This window comes from Belonocnema kinseyi, chromosome 4 (genome assembly GCF_010883055.1).
Source record: "Belonocnema kinseyi isolate 2016_QV_RU_SX_M_011 chromosome 4, B_treatae_v1, whole genome shotgun sequence".
Taxonomy (NCBI): domain Eukaryota; kingdom Metazoa; phylum Arthropoda; class Insecta; order Hymenoptera; family Cynipidae; genus Belonocnema; species Belonocnema kinseyi.
Genome location: NC_046660.1, coordinates 16820392 through 16840477, shown reverse-complemented (window position 1 = coordinate 16840477; position 20086 = coordinate 16820392). Strand labels below are relative to the sequence as shown.

The 20086-nt window shown below is 27.1% G+C and overlaps 1 protein-coding gene across 1 annotated transcript in view; it reads right to left on the bottom strand.

The window, feature by feature from the left end:
- LOC117171756 overlaps positions 1–15845 on the bottom strand; it is a 78025-nt gene extending 62180 nt beyond the window's left edge. The window contains exon 1 of the mRNA XM_033359359.1: positions 15722–15845. The gene's annotated coding sequence lies outside the window, so the exon portion shown is untranslated. The remainder of the gene's footprint in view (positions 1–15721) is intronic.
- Positions 15846–20086: the final 4241 nt, after the last annotated feature.

Here is a 20086-nt window from a genome sequence, read left to right as displayed (position 1 = left end):
ATGTGCGGATCTTTCACAAGTGTTTATCTTGCAGGTAGTTGCATCCTTAGGATGTTCTTTTAATAAATTGATAGCAAAAGTAATGGCTCGAAAGTACCTTCTATTTTTACAAAAATATTAAATGTGTTACAGTGTTGATTTGATTGTGATAAAATTGATAAAATTTTATTTATTTTTAAATTTTAATTTATTTTATCAATTGAGAACTTCGTTCTTATTTTAATCGATGAATTTTAATTTAAGAGGATTAAAAAATTAATCTGGAAGAAGAGAATAGCTTTAAAATATTGAGTAATACCAATCCGTCGAAAAGTGAGTTTCAAATTCAAACAGTGCCTGAAGTATTTCAAATATTGGTCATCAAACTTTTGATATATCAAATTTTTTCTACTTTCGTTTTATTGTTGCGGATTATCCTCGATTCTTTTGCTGCATATAACAGAATAATATCTCTTCAATTTTAAGTACTCTTTTCTAGCCATAGGCAAATTTGTACTTGTGCGATAGAATCTACATTCTGTTCCAATAAAAAAATGAAGACAATTTTTCTAATTCCTTAAACATATATTATAGAGTTTATATAAATTTTACAAAGCTTCACACAATGAGCTTCAAGTGGCAATAGGTATGAAAGAAAAGTGTTGACAACAACTGGATGCGGAGATTTGTTCGTACGCGCCCACAGGTTGAAAATCCATTTGAATGGAAATCTTAGCTGGTCATTTTTTTGAGATATCACAAATAATTTTTTATGCTTTTCTACAGATCAGATTCTTATGTTTTTATCTAAAGATCTAAACCAAATTCACCTTAGAAAAGTTAACAGTGAGCAAGGGGATTCAAAAGCACAAGAATTTTTTATATTTTAGAAATTTCGATGCACTGCACAAGGGTATCTAACTGACTTTAGTGCTTATCTAAATCACGGACCATTTTCTTTAGTAAAAAAACCACAACTTAAAACTTTATCCATAGTTTTTAGAGTAGAAAAGAAAGACAATAATCGTAGACGGTCAATGCCCTCATATATTTATAAATCAAGGAGCTCATCTGATTTTTTGTTGAGTTTACGACAGGCATTACCCACAAGTATGAGTCCTTGATAATTTTTGATTGATTTTAGTTCAATTTGGCATTGATCAAATAAATTACAAGCAGCAAACAATAATTTTCAGAATAAGCGTTGTGTCTGTATTTGCGCGGGTCTGTCATAATGAAGAACAGTGCACCTATAAATTTTCCAAAGATTAAGATATTCCAGATGCTCTAACATGTATTGCTTATGCGGATGATAAAGCTTTATATAAGATGGTCGCTACCTAGAATTCACCTACCAGTTTTTTAACAACTACAATAATACATAACAAGATTGTTTGTTCATAGAACATAATTGTTTATACCGATCGCAGTTTGAAACTCAGTGTGTTCAAATAAGAAGTTATAGCACACACTGTATGATATACTGCAAAGATTTCGCTCAAAATATCACAAATATATAACCTTGGAACCTATAACGTGTAAGATAACGTCTATACATTGGGCGTTGTAGTCTGATAAGGGACACAAATGTTAATTTATTGAATTGTTAAGCCAATACATCTCTTATACACTAATCAATTCTTTTAATTTCATTACACCATTAAGCCATTTCCCATACTTTCCTGTCCTGGTATACTTCTCTAGATTCTTTTATGTCCATGCATTTTTTTATGCAGGTTCTTGTGTTTCTGTGACTTTTTATGTCTCTTCTAACTAGGATCTCATTCACACATTCCAACCATTCTTTCCGTGGTCTACCTCTGGACACGCTGCCATTTACTTTGCCTTGATACACTTGTTTCGTTAGTCGTTCATTCGGCATTCTCTAAACATGTCCGAAACATCTTAACCATTAGAAAAAATGAAAAGTGCTTCTACTCTCGTGTTCTTCTTAGCAGTTACCCTCAATTTTATTGGCGATTATAATAATATAATATCTCTATAATTTTAAGCCCATTTTTGAAGCCATATATAAATCAGTATTTGTGCGCTCTAAACGAAAATCTATCCCAGTTACCGTTTTCTTCTAAAATTTATTTTAGTTGCTCCAAAATGGCTAAGAATGTAACCTTCATTTATTCTGGGTAATCTAGAATGTGTGTTAAGAAAATGTAATTTGAAAAATTTCCGTATTGATACAAATTTTGAACCAGATGTGCACGTGGATATAAGGAAGACTTAGAAAATGATTTAGCTTAATGAATACATTTTTTATTCAACCAAAATTCATTTCATCACTTGAAATCTATTATTTATTTGTAAGGAAGTAACTGCGTACCCATGAAAATCCAAACTGTGCAAGTCAGACTGAAAGTAATAATATGTCTAACTAAACGCGTCTACGTGTGCACAAATTGTACATTATCGTCAACGTAATTTCTTAATTCCCGCGGTTATAAAGAATTCTGAAGAATTTTCATTGAATTCCATCTAGCTCTAACTGTCGAGAAATCTTTTACTTTCCTATCAAAATATGTGCATATCATGAGATAAATTTCATACAGTTTGATAGAATTTGATACATTTTCTTGATAGAAGACTGCAAATATTTTCATATTAAGAACTCGATACTTCTGTTCATGGAAAAAAGTTTGGGATGTTTCCTGAAGAATAATGCGATAATTTCTTTCTGTTGTCCATATGAGATCAGTTAAATTTCTCTCCCGAAAAGAAGAATATCCCAGAAGAAAAGTTAGAATCTGGCAAAAGAAGCTGAAGTGAATAAACAAGGGAAATTTTTTCTTCTGTTTCATGTTGCAGCGCTTAGTTCGCAATTTGAGTGCTTACCTAACGGAGCTCCTATTCCTGGCGTTCCTTGCGGTAGATCTTCTTCATCCAGGACCTCTAATCCCGAGTCCCCTCAGCGTGTCAGATCTAGGTCTCCTCCTGCCAGAATTATTTCTCCTCGTTTTGGTCACAGGCTTTCTCCTGAGGTCGAGCCGCCTTCTACTCACATGTCTAATTCACTTCATCTTCGAATTCATTCACCTTTTTTTGCTCACATGCCATCTTCTAGTGCCGAGCCTCCTTCTCCTCACAGGTCTGATTTACCTTCTGCTAGGATTCATTCTCCTCGCTCTGCTTACAAGCTATCTTCTAGTGCCGAGCCTTCCAATTCAACTCCTGTCGGAGAGTACCCTTTTGAAATAATTGGATTGGATCATAACCAACTTAAATTTGTTCGGCTCATTCCCTATACGAATCCATATCGGACATTTGAAATCCGTCGAGACACTTTCCCTCGCGAAAAGTCAATTTATTTAAAAGAAGCAAATCAAGTCTTCACGCCCGTTTCAAATGAAGAACGTAATGTTCTTTCAACGACGAATGGTGACGTATTTGCAATAGCGAAGCCAAATGAAGTGCAACTTCGAGGAATATATACAATAATAAATTTCGCTAGAAAACGAGTGAAAATAAACATTGTCAGCAGCGAGGTTAAAGATATGTGTTTACAAGAAATTAGGGACACTCCCTAAGGCAGGAATCGCTCAATTATTAAGGCTTTTAAAACTGTAATAATTAAGTCTGATAGAGGGGTTCGCATGATCTAGTTTAAATAAGAAGTAGGTCAAAATCCATGTTTCGTTTTTTTTATTGGGATTATTTCCTTTTTCATTTCTTTTTACGATTTAATAAAGTCAAGCAGTAGCTTCGAAGTACACCCTGTTTCTTTAATATTAGAAAATAAGAAAGTTAAAAAATAGTTATTAGTAAAAATCGTCGTTTTTAAGGGGCTCACCCTACCTTCGAAACGAGTTTTTCTTGGGATCACAGTGAAATCCTTCAATGGCCCTCCCTTCTATAGACCTTTCGAGAACTGACGCTGCATCACAGGTAGGTGTAACAGGAGTTGTGCGGGGTCTGCGGTTGTCACCCAGACGAGCACTCAAGCGTAAACAAACAAAAGCGGAGCGGACTAAAATGAGTTAGTTCCTACCCACCGTCAGCCCCAAAATCGGTGCTATAGAAGAGTTTCACTGTAGTTGATTCTTCAGGATATTTTTTTAATAGTTCAATAGAACTAAGTAATTGCTCGAAAGAATTTGATTATTTAACAAAAAAGTAAATGCTTTTAACACGAGGGTTTTCGATTTTTTTTTAAAACTGCTTCAATAAGGCTTCAATTTCTAGTAGAAATTTACTTCAGAGGTTTAAAAATGTATTTTATAACTTGCAAAAAATACAATCAGGTAGAAAAGAAGAGCTACAAAATTAACAAAAACAACAATCCCTGGAAGAGTGAGTTTTTAGTTAAAACAGGAAAGAAATGTTTAAAATGTTGGATTTTATGTTTTCGAGAATCCCGCACAAGCGCTCCTGTGTGTGTTGATACGCATTACCTCCGAAATCTATGCGCCGTAGGAGTGGGAGCCCCTTTCACAGTCGTGTGTTTGGAAAACATGATTCCCGAACCTCTCGTACGTTCGGCGTCCGAATGTACTTTGCTCTTTTATATTAAAAATTAAAAAAAGTTATAATTTATTTCTGAGTGAACATTAGCAATTTGTGATATGTTTTGTATCTCTAATAAGTTTTTTTCTTAGAGGTAGTAGGTTACGCAGGATATCTTTTAAGAGTTTTATAGAACTAAGTAATACCTCGAAATTACTTCTTTGTTCAACGTCTTAGCAAGAGGAATTTTCAACCAAACATTTGAAATTTCAACTAAGAAAGGGAAATTTTTAACCAACAATGGAATAGTTGAATTTTAAGTGAATATGTTTATTTTAGATAAAGAGAAAAAAACGAAATTTTGACAAAACTGTTAGAGGGATTATCAAAGATATCAATTTTGACCTAAAATGAAAAGTCTGCAAAAACAAAAAAAATAGAATTTTAAGAAAACAGCTTAATAGCCAAGTAAGAAAATGCTTTTTTTCAGTTTTCTAAAAAAAAAAACAGTTAAATTTTGTACAAAAAAATATTAATTCATGACTAAACAGTTAATTTTTAACCAAATAGTTAAATTTTCTAACCAGAACATTTTCAGCTAAATAGATAAATTTTCGACCAAAAATGGAATAGTTAAATTTTCAGTAAAAACAATCAATTTTACCACACTTAAACCAAGGAGTTGAATTTTCGACCAAACAGCATAAATTAGCAACAAAAAATGTGAACAAAAAAGATGTTACCTCTTAATTACATATTTGACTTTTTACTGAAAAGTTTAATTTTCTAGCAAATTATTGCATTTTTAAGCGAGAAAGATGAATTTAAAAAATGTAAAAACTTGGTTGACAGTTGAACTACTCTTTAAAAAATTCATTTTGCATTCAATATTTATCATTCTAGTTAAAAATGCATGTCCGCCTTTTAAATTTAAACCATTTTATTCAAAATTCGCTTTTTATGTAACTGATATTTTTAACTAAAAATTTAACCATTCCATTTTTTTCAAAGTGATATATTTTTTAAATTCAACTATTCGGTTAAAAAATTAATTTTTTTAAATTGAAAATTCCACCGTTCCATTTCTGGTGTATAGCTTATCTTTTTTAGTAAAAAATTTGTGTATATTTTACAATATTTATCTTCTTTTATAAAAAATTATTAATCTTGTTCAAAAATTCAAGTAGATGGTGAAAACTTAAACTCTACTCTTAAAAAATAATTTTTGTGAATATTTATTGTTTTAGTCGAAAATTTATATCTTGGTTTAAAAATGTAACTAGTTTATTATTGATTAAAAAATTATCATATTTAGTTCAAAATTGAACTATTGGCTAAATTACTCTGCTAATATTTCATTTTTGTTGTTGAAAATGTATCATTGCACTTTCAAATTCATCCCTTTGTATTATATTTTAACTGTTTTGTCATAATTTTTTTGTTACATTGGAGTTTTAACCGAAAAATCAAATATAAGTTTGTTAATATATTTTTATTTGAAAATTTAACTATTTTATTAAAAATTAATTTTTTCTTTAAATTTCCTACATGAAAATTAGCTGTTTCACATTTGGTTAAGAATTTACTCTTCTAGTTGAAAATATATAATAATCAGTCTTTTTTAGTTTATTTATAATTTTGTTAATTGAGAATTTAACAGTTCTAGTTTCTGTTGAAAATTGTTCTTTTCCTCTGAGATATTATATAAAAAAAAATTGTATTCCTCTTAGGGTCAATACAACGCGAGTTACTTAATGCGACACATACCATGTGTCTATTAACGAGTATCAGATTCGTTAGGACGTAGAATTCAGTCCTGTTTGGTCAGCAACCAAGTGAAAGTGAAACGGTCTGCCTAGAAAAATTGAATCTGTATCAAACCGGTGAACAAGTATAACATACCGCTCTGGGGCGTGTTCGAAATTCTTGTAAAGGCAAAGTGATTCCAGTCAACATATTTGCTTTAAAAAAAAAAACTCCTTTTAAGACTATCTTATATAAAATGAAATTTTTAAAAGAATATTGTTCAGAGAATAAAAATAAAACAAGAGATTCTTCTAGAGGATTATTTACTCTTTAAATCCGAAACCACTTTTTACTAAATAAAATGGTAAGATCAAATTCAATAATTTAATTGAGAATAAGCTCATACTTTTAAATACACCGCTGAAATTAAATGGCGTATTTCGTATTGCGCAGGCGTAATATACTGCTTCCAGTGTCACCAATTTAGTAACAATTTTGAACTATGCTTGCGTCCCATCGGCAACCCGGTTCGTTACTTTTAGCGCGCGCGTTTTGCATTATTTAAATATTCAAATTTAATATTTATGATAAATAATGAATTGGAAATGTATCAAAAGTAATTTCTTTATCCTGAAACAGAAATTTGGAGTAACAGACGGAAAAATAACGTGAATTAATTGCAAAAACGTTATTAATGCTGACTTCAGGAAAAACAATGTTCTCAATTTTGTTGTTGTAATTTTAGGTATTTTATGTCAACTCAGATTGTCGGGAATAAAACAAAATTTTGTTAAGAAATTCGACAGAGGCGGGATAATTAATTTTGATAAGAAGAAAAATTTTTCTTTCTCTGAACCCAGAATTCATTTCCCAATTATTATTTATTGTAAATATTAAATTTGAATATTTATACTATTCAAAATGAGCGCGCCAAAAGAAACTAATCCGCGCGTACCGGCGTGACGCAGGCGCAGTTCACATAGTTCCAAAATTGGGAGCAATGACTGCTGCTGCCTTGAGGCCCCGACTCACTCCTGTCGTGATTTTTCGTTCGTTCGTGGATAAGTGGATTCTTATTTAAATTTATTGCAAGTTAAGCAGAAGTCACTTAAAATTAACATAATTTTTTTAATTTATTTATTTACAACTGCCGTTTAATATAGTTACTAGCAGTAATAATCTGAAAGATTAATAGCCACAAATATCGCATGTGTCCGCTTTAGTTAGAAACATTCTAAATTCAATTCATTAATTTGAAACTTTTTTTTGATCTCGCGATTTCTGATTTCTCTGGCACGGTTACTGTCGATCAGTAAAATTACGGTAACTTTCTAGTGCCTCAATAGGGAAAACTGTTTTCTTGTATTAATTCCTTTTTTTTAAATTGTTTACAGTGCTAATGGTGCGCTTTCATATGATGAAAACTATTACTTATGTAATCATTAATATAATATAGGTTTTTCATCTGTCGTTTATCAAATGATTCAGCATTTTAGAGTGAATAATGTTAATCGTTTGGACCGAAATTGTTATAAATAATGTTTAAAAAATATAAATTTAAACAATTTTATGAGGAAATTAACAAGCTTTCCAAATAATCCTTTGTTTTGTAAATAAAAATATTTATACATGTCTCTGTATAAATAGAGCAATGTTGCCATTAAGCTATTTGTTTGGATAAAGAAATTTTGAATTTTTGTTGAGAGAAAGTTTTCTTATGAGGGAGTTATCAAGCGTTTAAATTATACAGTCATGCGTGTCGCATTTTTCTGATAAAATGGGCAAGGCTATATTTTCTCCTTTTTTAAATCTAATAGCACTTTCTTCTCGATGTTAGTATGTAACTGATCTTGTTGATTGGAATCCGAGCAGTGATCTCGTTTAGATCTTGGGTCTTACAAAATATTTTCTTGTCGATCAATTCTAATCTTGATTAATTTCTTTGTCAAATTCCTAGATTTTTTAAATAAGTTAGTTAAATTTTTAACAAAAAAGTTCCAATTTTCAACTAAACTTTAATTTTGTATGAAAAGAGACGAATTGTTTTTAATAATTAAATTTTCTACCCAAAAAATGCATTTTTCAGGCGAGAGTTAAATTTTCAATTTAAATAATAATTTGCAACCAAGCAAGACGAATTTTAAACCTATAAAGATGAATTTACAACAAAAGAGTTCAGTCTTAAAGCTAAAAAATCGAATTGTTTTAGCAGAAAGCTAGACGTTTGAGCCCGAAAAGTTGCTTTCTTAACAACAAAAAACTTAATTTCAATAAATGCTCATATTTTCAAACAAAAATATTAATCTTCAACAAAAAACACTTCCATCTTCAACCAAGTAAATGAATTTTTATACAAAAAAATTTTTTTTAATGATTATAATTCTTGAGCTAAAAAGATTAATTTGTCATAAAATATCCGTGTTTTAAACAAAATAATTAAACTTTTAAACAAAGAGATCAATGCTTAAGCTAAAAAAAATTAATTTTCACAAAAGAGTTAAATTCTCAATCAATACAGTTTTTTCAGTAAAGAAAGAAAAACTATTTCAACCAAAATATCGAATATTTAAGTCAGAAAGAGAAATTTTCTACAAAGTAATTAAATTGAAAATAAAAGTTAATTTTCAACCAAATTTTAAGATTTTCTACTAAATTGTTAAATTTTTAGGTCAGAAAAAAGATCTGTCGACAAAGCAGTTAAAACCTAAACGAAAAATATAATAGTCGATTTTTCATGGAACAATATTTGTATTTGTAAGAAAAGAAATAGAAATCAAACAAAAAAGAAAAAAATCTAAAAAATAGTTCAATCTTTTACCCAAAAATACGAATTTTTAACAACAAATTATATATTTAACCAAAAAGTTGAATTCAATTGATAAGTTCATTTTCCAACAATGTAAAAGTACAATTTTTAGCCAAAGAAATTAATTTTAAACTAAATGAGGAATCTTCAACCAAAAAGTAAATTTAAAAAACTCGAAAATAGAAACTTTCAGCCAATAAAGTAATTTAGAACCAGAAGGTTCACTTTTCTACCAAATATTTAAATTCTAAAGCCAAAAAGACGAATTGTCTATGAAACAGTTAAGTTCTTAACTCGAAAATAATAATTTAAACCACAAAAGTTAATTTTTAACCGAAAGATGAATTTACAATAAAAAATTTAAACTTTAAACCAAAATTTAGCTTTCAACCAAAAAGATGAATTTTGAACAAAGTAATTCAACATTCAACCAAATAGTGGAATTTTCAGTCAGAAAATATCATTTATCATAGTTGTGCTAGTCTATGTTTTCAAGAAAACAATATTTTTATTTAAAATCAGAAACTGTTCATTTCTGAGTCAAGATAAAAAATGTTAACGAAAATGTTGAAATAGTAGATTAATTTTTTGTGTCAGATTCTATTTAAAGTGAAAAAAAGACAAAAATTAATAGTTTCTGAAAAACAAGAACAATTTTTTTTCTAAAAAACGGGGCAAAGAATAATAAACGAGAAATTGGAAACAAAAAATTTGCTCTAAAACCAAATTGGAAACAAGCGTGAAGTTTATCTTTTGATACTACTTATGTTCTGATACAAAACACTTGATTAAAATTGAATAAATTTGCGCTGGATCGATTAGATGATTCACAGATCAGCAAATCGGATTGATTTGATGAATTTTTTATTCGATGAGAGAAATTTAACTGCAAAATTGCAAGTAATTCAGGAAGGCGAGAAAAGAAGTTGCATAAGGAAAGTTGTCTTGCTGCTACTACTGTAATGCGGATAACGCGACTCTCCGCATTTATACATAATAGACTGGTCGAGTACCTGTTAGTTTAATGCGAAACTAAATTCAAGCCATAAACTAGTCTTCGGGTGGGCATATTTCCGAGTCTCCAGCAAATAAAAAAAAAAAAAATGTGGAGCAGATTTTATTATCCTAGGAGAATTTCATTCACCCAGTTATGCATCATAGACTTTCTAGAAGAATGCTATAACTATGAGAACATTAGAGACAGAAAATGATTCGCCTAATGCAACGAATTTTTTTGTTTGTTCTATCATAGAATATGGTTTTTTCATAAACATCAAAATGTTTGGTTAACCCAACAATATTTTTTGGTTTGTTACACAAAACCCTTTGGTAAATTAAATATTTTCTTGACCCAACAACATTTTTTGGGTTCTTAAAATAATTATTTTGGTAGATGGAATATTTGGTTGAATTAACCAGAACGATTTCTTTGAATCAATTAAATTTTTGATGAAGGTTTTTGGTTCTTCTGTCAAAATCTTTTTCCGAATGGAACATTTAATTGTTTCAACCTGAAAACTTGTTTAAGGAAGCCAATTTTAGACATTTTTAACTGTAAAAATACTACACTCAAGAAACAATTTGCTTAAAGCAACACAATTTTTTGGTTGGCTCAATTATAGGATATGCTTATTAAATGGACATAAAAATATTTCGTTGACCCAACAACAATTTTTGGTTTTTTTAAACAAATATTTTGGTAGATCGAATATTTGGATGAATTAACGAACAAGTTTATTTGAATCACTTAAAATGTGGTTAAGAACTGTTTGATCATTTGATTTGAATATGTTTGTAAATAGAACATTTAATTGTTTGAACCTTAAAGTTTGTTTAAATAAGCCAATTTTATAAGACTTTAATTGTATATACACGAAACTCAAGAAAACATTTGCTTGGAGAAAAAAATTTTTCTGTTCGTTCAATCATAGGATATGGTTATTAAATAGACATCAAAATATTTCTTTGACCCACCAACATTGTTTGGTTTGTTAAACCAAATATTTTGGTCTATGGAATATTTCGTTGTATGAAATGAAAAGATTTCCTTGGCCTCAATTGAAATTTTGATGAGAGTTTTTTTGGTTGATTTATCAAAATCTTTTTGTGAATGGAATATTTAATTGCTATAACCAAAAAATTTGTTTGATTGCACCAATTATAGAAGGCTATAGCTATATAAAGACTAAGCTCAGAAAACGATTTAGTTGAAAAATAATAATTTTTTGTTGGTTAAACCATACAATATGGTTATTTTACAGATATAAAAATAATTGTTTGACTCAACAACATTTTTTGGTTTGTTGAACCAGATTTTGGTTAACTGGAATAATTGATTGTTTTAACCTAGAAAATTGTTTGACTGAACTAGTTTATAAGACTATAATTATAGAAAATTTTTTTGATGAGCATCAAAATATTTAGTTACCCCAAAAACATGTTTCGGTTAATCAAACCAAGCCTTTTGGTGGATGGAATATTTGTCCATTTCAAACTAAAAATTTGTTTGGCTAAAACAATATTATAAGACTATAACAATAAGAAAACTTGTAACGGTTTGCTGAAAATGTAATGGTTCTTTTAAAAAAACATTTTGTCAAAACAACAAAATTTATTGTTGGTTTATCCGTAGAATATGGTTATTATGTGGTTATCAAAATATTTCGTTGAAGAAACAAAAGTTTTGGTTTGTTGAAAAGGATATTTTGGCGGATAAAATATTTGGTTGAAGTAACCAATAAATTGCTTGGAATAAATCGTAATTTTATTGAAAACTTGTTGGTTGTTTTTTCTAAATATTTTTGTAAATCGAATATTTAATTATTATAAACTAAACATTTTCTGACTAAACCTATTTTATAAGGCTATTATACTATATACATACTACACTCAGAAAAGGATTTGGTTGACGTAACAACATTTTTTGGTTTGTTAAACCAAATATTTGGAAGATGTAATACTTGGTTTAATCAACCAAAAAATTGGTTTTAATCAATTAACATTTTGTATAAAACTTTTTTGATTGTTTGAACCAAATATTATAGTAAATTGAATATTTAATTGAATAAATCAAAAAATTTGTTTCATACACTTAGCATTTTGTTTAATCATCCAACATTTCTTTGATTTAAACTAAACTGAATAAATAAAACCCAATAAAAAACACTATTTTTGGTTGGAAGCTCATTCTGTTTGGTTTTAGAGTCCTCCGACATATTTTTGACTTAGGTTAATTATTTTTGTTTGAAAAGTCCATTATTATATCTTTAGTTCAGAATTTATCTCGTTTGGTTAGAAATTGTACTATTTGGTTAAATTCTTCTTTATTTTGAATGTCTTGTTGAAGAGTCATCTTTTCCTTTGGCTAAAATTAAATTTTTTTGTTCAGGTTAAGAATGAATTAATTTAACTGCAAACGTAACTATTTTATATATTATGTTAAAATTCTTCTGTTTCTGTGGAAATATCAAACATATCTATTACATTTTTCGTTGAAAATTTATACCTTTGACTAAAAATTCATCTTTTTTGTTTGGAAAATACACGGCTTGGTTGAAAAGTAAACAAATTTTTGAAAAACTATTCCGTTTAAAATTTTTTTGTAAATCCATATTTTCCATGTAAGTTCAAATTTCAATTGAATAATTAAGTTACAAACTTATCTTATTTTGTTGAAAATTTAACTATTTGTTTGAGGATTCAACTATTTTGTTGAAAATTCGTCATTTTTGATTTACCTAACTGGTAAAGAATTGTTTGTTTATCACAATAAATTTTGGTTTACTTAAAATTAATGAATTGAATTAAAAGATTAATTTTGATTGTAATAAATTAAAAATTTCCGGTTTAAAAAAAGGACATTTTTTGTAGAAAATTCGTATTTTTGGTTTTTCAATAAAAAAATTGGTAGAAACTTCAAATAGTTGGCTGAAATTGATATTTTCGGATAGAAATTTTTTTCGTTCGAATAATTTTGTTTGCTCCCCGGAACACACGCAAACGGTTTATGTAGTTTAGACTGAATTATTATTATTATTAAACACAATTGCATTCCCTCCAGTTATCAACAACTCGAATCCGTTTTACTCTAGTAATTTGAGTCGACCGTTTGCGGCTCTAATTATCGAATAAAAATTACTTCAGGAAAGTATTTGTATGCAATACATGATCGGTTCATTGAACCGTCATCAGATCAATGCACTCAAGTATTGAAATCAAATCGGCTAATATACTTTTTTTTGTTAATAAATTATATAGGTAATAATTTATTTTATTACAATCTAGGTCTCATTATCGATGAAGTAAAGCAATAGAATTTTTGTTTAATAATTTTTTTTAAATTATTTTTTTATTTAAAAAGTATTTTAAAGGTAATTTCGAAGATGGATTTGAATTTACTTGAGGAAAAATGCTAGATATGCAAGAGGAGATTTTTGGATTAAAAAAGGAAAAAAATAAACTTATTAAAACATGCTGCTGTAACAGGAATTTTTTTCTTTTAATTTTTTTTTTTTTAATCACAGAAAGAGGTTAAAGTCTGCAAATTTTTAGATGAATAATTGTACTCGCATAATATGGTGGTTTTAATTTGATGTATTACTGAATAGAAAGAGCTTTGTTTATTACTTTTTTTAAATTTTATGACTGTTACTTGGGAATGGATGTTAATGTATTAAAAAAATGAAATTGAATGATTAAAAAATTGACTAATTTAATGGAAGGCGAAAGATTTGTTATTTTGTTTGAACTTTTATTTTAATAAACATTTCTATTCGGAACAGGGGTTCTGTTCGTATTGAAAAAAACTAATGATTAAATAATAACTGGAACAGAGATATTGTTTACTAAATATAAATTGCAAAAAATTGAATTATGAAAAATAAACGAATGATTTTACTTTTACCATAATTTGGAACATGTATTTCCATTTTATATCAAAAATGGAAAAAACCTTAAATTCAAATCTTAAAATAATTATTTAAAAAACAGTTGCAACCAAATAAAAGAAGGGTTATTATTTGTTTAAAAGTGAATGAAAGGGACAAGTTATATATATATTTTTTATTTCTACTTAGAAAATGGATTACTATGTTAATAAATGGTTTAATTTCTAGATGGCGTTCTTTTTTATTTAAAAAAAAAGTATGAAAAAATAATAAATGGGACAGGGATATTCTTTTTCAATCAACGAGGGCAAAAAAATTCAATTAAAAAAATGACTGATTCTACTTCATTTTAGTTCGACCGGAAATGTATTTTTTTTTATAACAACAAAAATTAAATGCGACATTTATCATGAAAGATGGGTTATTATTGACTAATTTATTTTTTAAATGTGATACTTGGAACATGTATTTCTATTTTATAATTAAAAATTTTAACTTTCTAAGTGAGACGGGATTTTTTTCTCCAAAAATCTTAATTAAAATAAAAGATTTTTTTAATTTCTTCATCCATATTACGATTTATCATAATTTATAACTAAAAATTTAAACTTGAAAGAGAGAAAGGATTTTTTTACATTTGAATCCTTTTTTGAAATAAGGATATTTGTAAATTTCTTTTTCCATATCGCAATTTACTGTATTTTTTTAGGATCCTCAAATCTACTGGTTTATACAATATTTAATCAAGTTCTGGCGAGATTGTATAATGAATCAGATTTTACTTATGTATATGGAATCAAGTCTTTTTTCGACAAATTAATTTTTTGTATTAAAATAAACTAGCAAACAATCTGCAGCACGTAATAAAACATTCCCAAATTCTACGCAATAATAAATATTACAAAGATATATTGCCAAAGTCAAAATCTCAAATTTGATAGAAATATACTTGACACCATATTGTATGGAATAGTCGAAGTTCTTAAAAAAAATAACTATTTTTTTTTTTAAAGTTCAGAAATTTTTAACCGCGTTAAGTCTTTTTTTGACAAATTTATTTGAAAAAATAGCGTTTTCTTCAACCCGATTTTTTAAATTTAATCACGAAAAGTCAAAATTTCGAATTCGAGAAAAATAGACTTGATTCGATATTTAGAAAAACTAAAACCTCTTGCTTTATATGGACACACCCAAACTTGATTCCATGCTGTATGGGGTAATCAAAATTAAAAAAAAAAAATTTAATTTTTTAAATAAAGTATAGCAATTTTTCAACATTTTGAGTTAAGACTATTATAAAAATTTAATTTTCCACTACTGTGATTTATGAGTTTGTACAAATAATCAGGTTTCAGTTGTCCTTTATATGGAATAATTTTTTTTTACGAATTCATTTAAAAACACTAAAGGATATAAGCATAGTGTTCTCCAGCCCGTAATGAGATATTAACAAATTCTACACAATAAAAGATATTGTTAATAATTTTATAAAAATTTATAACGTGCTTTAAAACGGCCTATTTTTTTATTTTATCATTAAAAGTAAAAATGTCACAATGGATCAAAATCGACTTGATTCCACATCAGGACAACTGAAACCTAATTCTTGATACAGAATTTCCCGAAATTTATTCCATATTTTACGAAGTAGTTGAAATTGCTAAAAAATAACTCAATTTTTCCGGAAAAATTCAGAAATTTTTTACCATATTGAGTTGGGAGTTTTATAAACAAAAGATTTGGTTTAACACCACTATGAGAGATTTGCAGACACTGATTTTTCGAAAATTGAGTAAAACTGATGATTTCACGATCTGATGATAATTTGATGAAATTTTAATTGACTTACCTGTTTGTAACTAAGAAACAGGAGTAACACTAAGGACACGAAACGGACAACACACACGCGTTTTATCTCGAGAGTTCGGTAAGACATTCACTTATATAGCAAGGCTTGCTGAAAGTTACCTCTTTCTTCGAAGTTGAGTCCCCAAGAAAATTGGTGGGAGGTTTCAGTTTCAGGTTGCCAGTTCTCGATCGACTGGATTAATTTTGGTCCAGAATGAATAAACTGATCTTTCTAAATCTGGATCAGTTAACCTTTTTAATGAATTTTACTCATTTTAATCCGTGATCAAATTCCAGGCATGATTCAGTAAAGCTTACTAATTCATCATAACACTTAATAATTCACCAGTAAAATTTACTGATACTTCAGTAAAACTTACTAATTCAACAGTAAAACTTACTAACTCGCCAGTAAAACTTACTAACTCATCAGTAAATCTTATTAATTTGTCAGAAAAATGGCTAATTATTCAAAAAAAAAATTATGAATTCATCATTAAATCTTACTAATTCATCAGTAAAACTTACTAATTCAACAACAAAACCTACTAACTCATAATTAAATCTTACCAATTCATCAGTAAAACTTACTTATTAGTCAGCAAAATATATTAAAACATCAGTAAAACTTACTAATTCATTAGTAAAAATAACTGATTGATGGATAGAATTCACTCACTGATTGAAATGAGCGAAAATTTTAATAGACTTCCTAGATTAGAAAGTTCACAAAACAGGGGAAATAGGGTGATTTTTTACTAAAATAGAAGAATTTTTCACCGAAAAGGATTAATTCTTTATCAAAAGAAATTAATTTTTAATACAAAAAATAATTTTAAATAATTGCTTTTTCAACAAAGTAGTTAAACTTTCAAGCAAAAGCGATAAATTTTCCACAAAATATAGTTGAATTTTTAACTAAATATTTAAAATTTAAACCAAATGATTGCATTTTGAAATAAGAAAGAAATAACTTTTATTAGAAACAATTTCTTAACCAATTAATTGAATTTTCTATACCAAGTGATAGATGTCCAACAAAACAGTTAAACTTTTGAGTGAAATAGGTAAATGTTTAACAAATTATGGAATTTTCAAAAAAATGACTCTAAATTTGAACAAAATATTTGATTTTTTAAGCAAACAGTTGAACTTAATGTATAAAAAGATGTATTTTTAACAAAATAGTTGAATTTTTAACCAAAAAAGATCAAATTTTTTACAAAAATAGTTGAACAAAAAATTTAGTTGATATATCAAACAAAAATATTTTTATTTCAAATGGAAAACAATCGATTTTAATAAAAATAAGAGTTTAAAACAAAATAGTTTAATCTTCCACCGAAACTGATTCATTTTTACCTGAAAACCAAATAGTACTTAAATTTTCAGTCTAAGAATTCAATTTTGAAAAAAAGTAAAAAAACTCATTTTCAAAAAAAAGTAATCTTTTTAATAAAATGATGAATCTTCAATAAAATAAATTGACTTTTAACTAAGGACTTGAACTTTCAATCAAATAGAAGGACTTTAAACTGAACAGAGGAAATTTCCACGAGAAAATTGAATTTTTACCGAAAAATATTAACTTTTAAAAGAAAAGGTCATTTATAACAAAAATTCACATACGTAGAAGTAAATTTTTAAGTGAAGTGATAAATCTTCAATGAAAAAAATTAGTTTTTATCAAATTTGTGGAATTTTTTCTAAATGAGACTAATTCATAACTAAAAGAGATGAATTTTCAACAAAAAATTTTATAGCTGATATTTCACAAAGAAAGTATTTTAGGCTTAAATCAAAAACAGTTTAATTCATCCAGAATAGATTAGATTTTAACAAAATAGTGAATGCCTCAACCAAAAAATATATTTATTTTTAAACAAACAGATGCATTTGTAATAAAAGTACAAAAAATGCTGTTACTTAATTTTATATTCGTAAGTTAATTTTCAAGCGTGTAGTTGATTTTTGAACCGTATTAATAGAATTTTTACTACAAAAAAAAAGGATTTTCAACAAAACATTTATATTTCAATCGAAAAATGTAAATTTTCTACAAAAAAGTTTGTTTTCAACCATTAAATGGAATTTTCAACAAAAAACCATCAATTTTAAACGAAAATTAGACAACCAAAAAGTTAAATTTTCATGCCAATTTTCTACAAAAAAGTTGATTTTCATCCAAATAGTTAAATTTTCAAATGAAAACTATCATTATTTAATAAAAGTGAAACAGTTAATTTTTTAGTTAAAAAAATTAAATTTCAACATAAAAAAGCGAAATTACAACAAAATAATTTAATCTTTAATCAACAAAACTTGATTTTTTCGAAGTAGTTAAATTTTTAACAATAAAAGATGTTTTTAACACAACCGAACCAAATTTTAACGAAATATTAGAATTTTTGACCAAATGAGATAAATTTACATCCCAGAAGACAAAAGTAGACTTTTTAATTAAAAATAGTGAACTTTCAAGGAAAAATATTTTTATTTTTTGATTGGTTCGCATTTAAGGAAAAAATAATGAGAAAAGGGGATGTTTTTTTGTAAATAGGAGGAAAAAGAGGAATTCTTAAGAAAAAAAAAAAAATTTATTAGAACTACTTTCGTTCCAAATCGTATGTTTCATCGAAACATAGATTATAATTTGTAAGACTTCCGGACTTTTAGTTGTTTGAAATATTCTATAAAACTTCCTTATTACTTTTTAGCCCAATAATTTATTGTATTATAATAATTTATATGATAGAGTCATTATTATTCAGTTCCTTGAGATTATTTAATATTTTTTTAAACTGACCTCGATACATTGAACGATTTTAAATCGGGAACTTTTCATCGAACCGGTTTCTGATGAGATCGGACAAATGACACTTTCGTTTATGCACCTGTTACCATTCTACTTTTCCTTTTATCCTTATTATCAAGATATACGTACAAAGACGTGATTAAATAATTATTTATAATTTGTACATTATATAAAAATAAAATTTCCCTATATAAATAGGACATTTACGCTCTAAATTCAAATTAGTAAAAAATTATACTCATTCAGTCAGTAGCATTGTGTCTGTCAAAAAAAATTCCTTGAAAATCATTGTTAATATAAAAGTGCAATTTTTATGATAGAAAACTTTCAAAAAAAATAATTTTTAAATTGTTGAATAAAATAACACGAGTAGCTTTTACGCATATTGCATTATTAAACAATTAAAAATTAAAAATTTTCGTAGAAAAATGTGCGTTTAAATTAAAAATTAATAATTCATTTATGAAGAGTAAAATCAAATAATTAATTCAGCTATCACTCTAAAGTAGTATTTTGTGATCCGAAAATTAATTTTATTAATTTTATTATAAAAATGCTATTCAATTAAATATCAAACTCGTTAAAAAATTATCGACTTTTAAGAGAAATCAATATTGCGTTTTTTAAATTGAAATAATTATTTTTGAAAAGCAAAACATACTAAAAAAGACTAGTTTTAAATGAAAAATAGAAGACATATTTGGTGAAAATAATTAATTTTCAACCAAGCAAAAGGTAATTTTTAAGAAAATAGTTAAATTTCTCAAGAAAAAGTTTAATAGTTGATATTTAAACTAAAAAAATGTTTTCATTCTTAATAAAAAACAATTGAATTCAACAAAAAAAAAAAAAATAATTTTCAAATAAAACAGTGAATCCTTGAGAAACAAACCTAATTAATTTCTAACCCAATAGTCGAATTTTCAACCTAAAAGAAGATTTTTCTACTAAAAGACACACATTTTCAACAAAATGGATGAAATTTAGAACAAACTGATAAATTTGCAACCAAACAGATTAGATGTCTATTATAAGAGATAAAGTTTTACTAAAAAAATTAAATAGTTAAATTTTCAATTAGAAAAATTAATTTTTACTTAAAAGAACTAATTTCCAATCAAATGAATGAACAGTCATCCAAAAAAGATTGATTTTTAACCAAATAAATTACTTTTTTCAACCTTATTTTTAATTTTTTAAGGAATTTTCAATCTGGTAGTTGAAATTTTAACCTAATAGATACATTTTTAACAAAATTGCTAAATTTTCAAGCGAAGGAGATAAATTTCAAACCAAGCATAGAATAGTTAAATGTTCAGCTAACAAAAAAATTTATATCAATAAAATTTTCAATAAAATATTTACATTTTTGAAAAAAAATTTAGTTTGCAGATAAATAATAAATCTTCATTGAAAAAATTAATTTTGAACCCAACAGTGTTATAAGATCATAAAATAATGAATCTTTAATAAGAAAAAATAAATTTTTAACACAGTAGTTGAATTCTCAACCTACAAGATGAATTTTCTACAAAAAAAAGACAAAGTTTG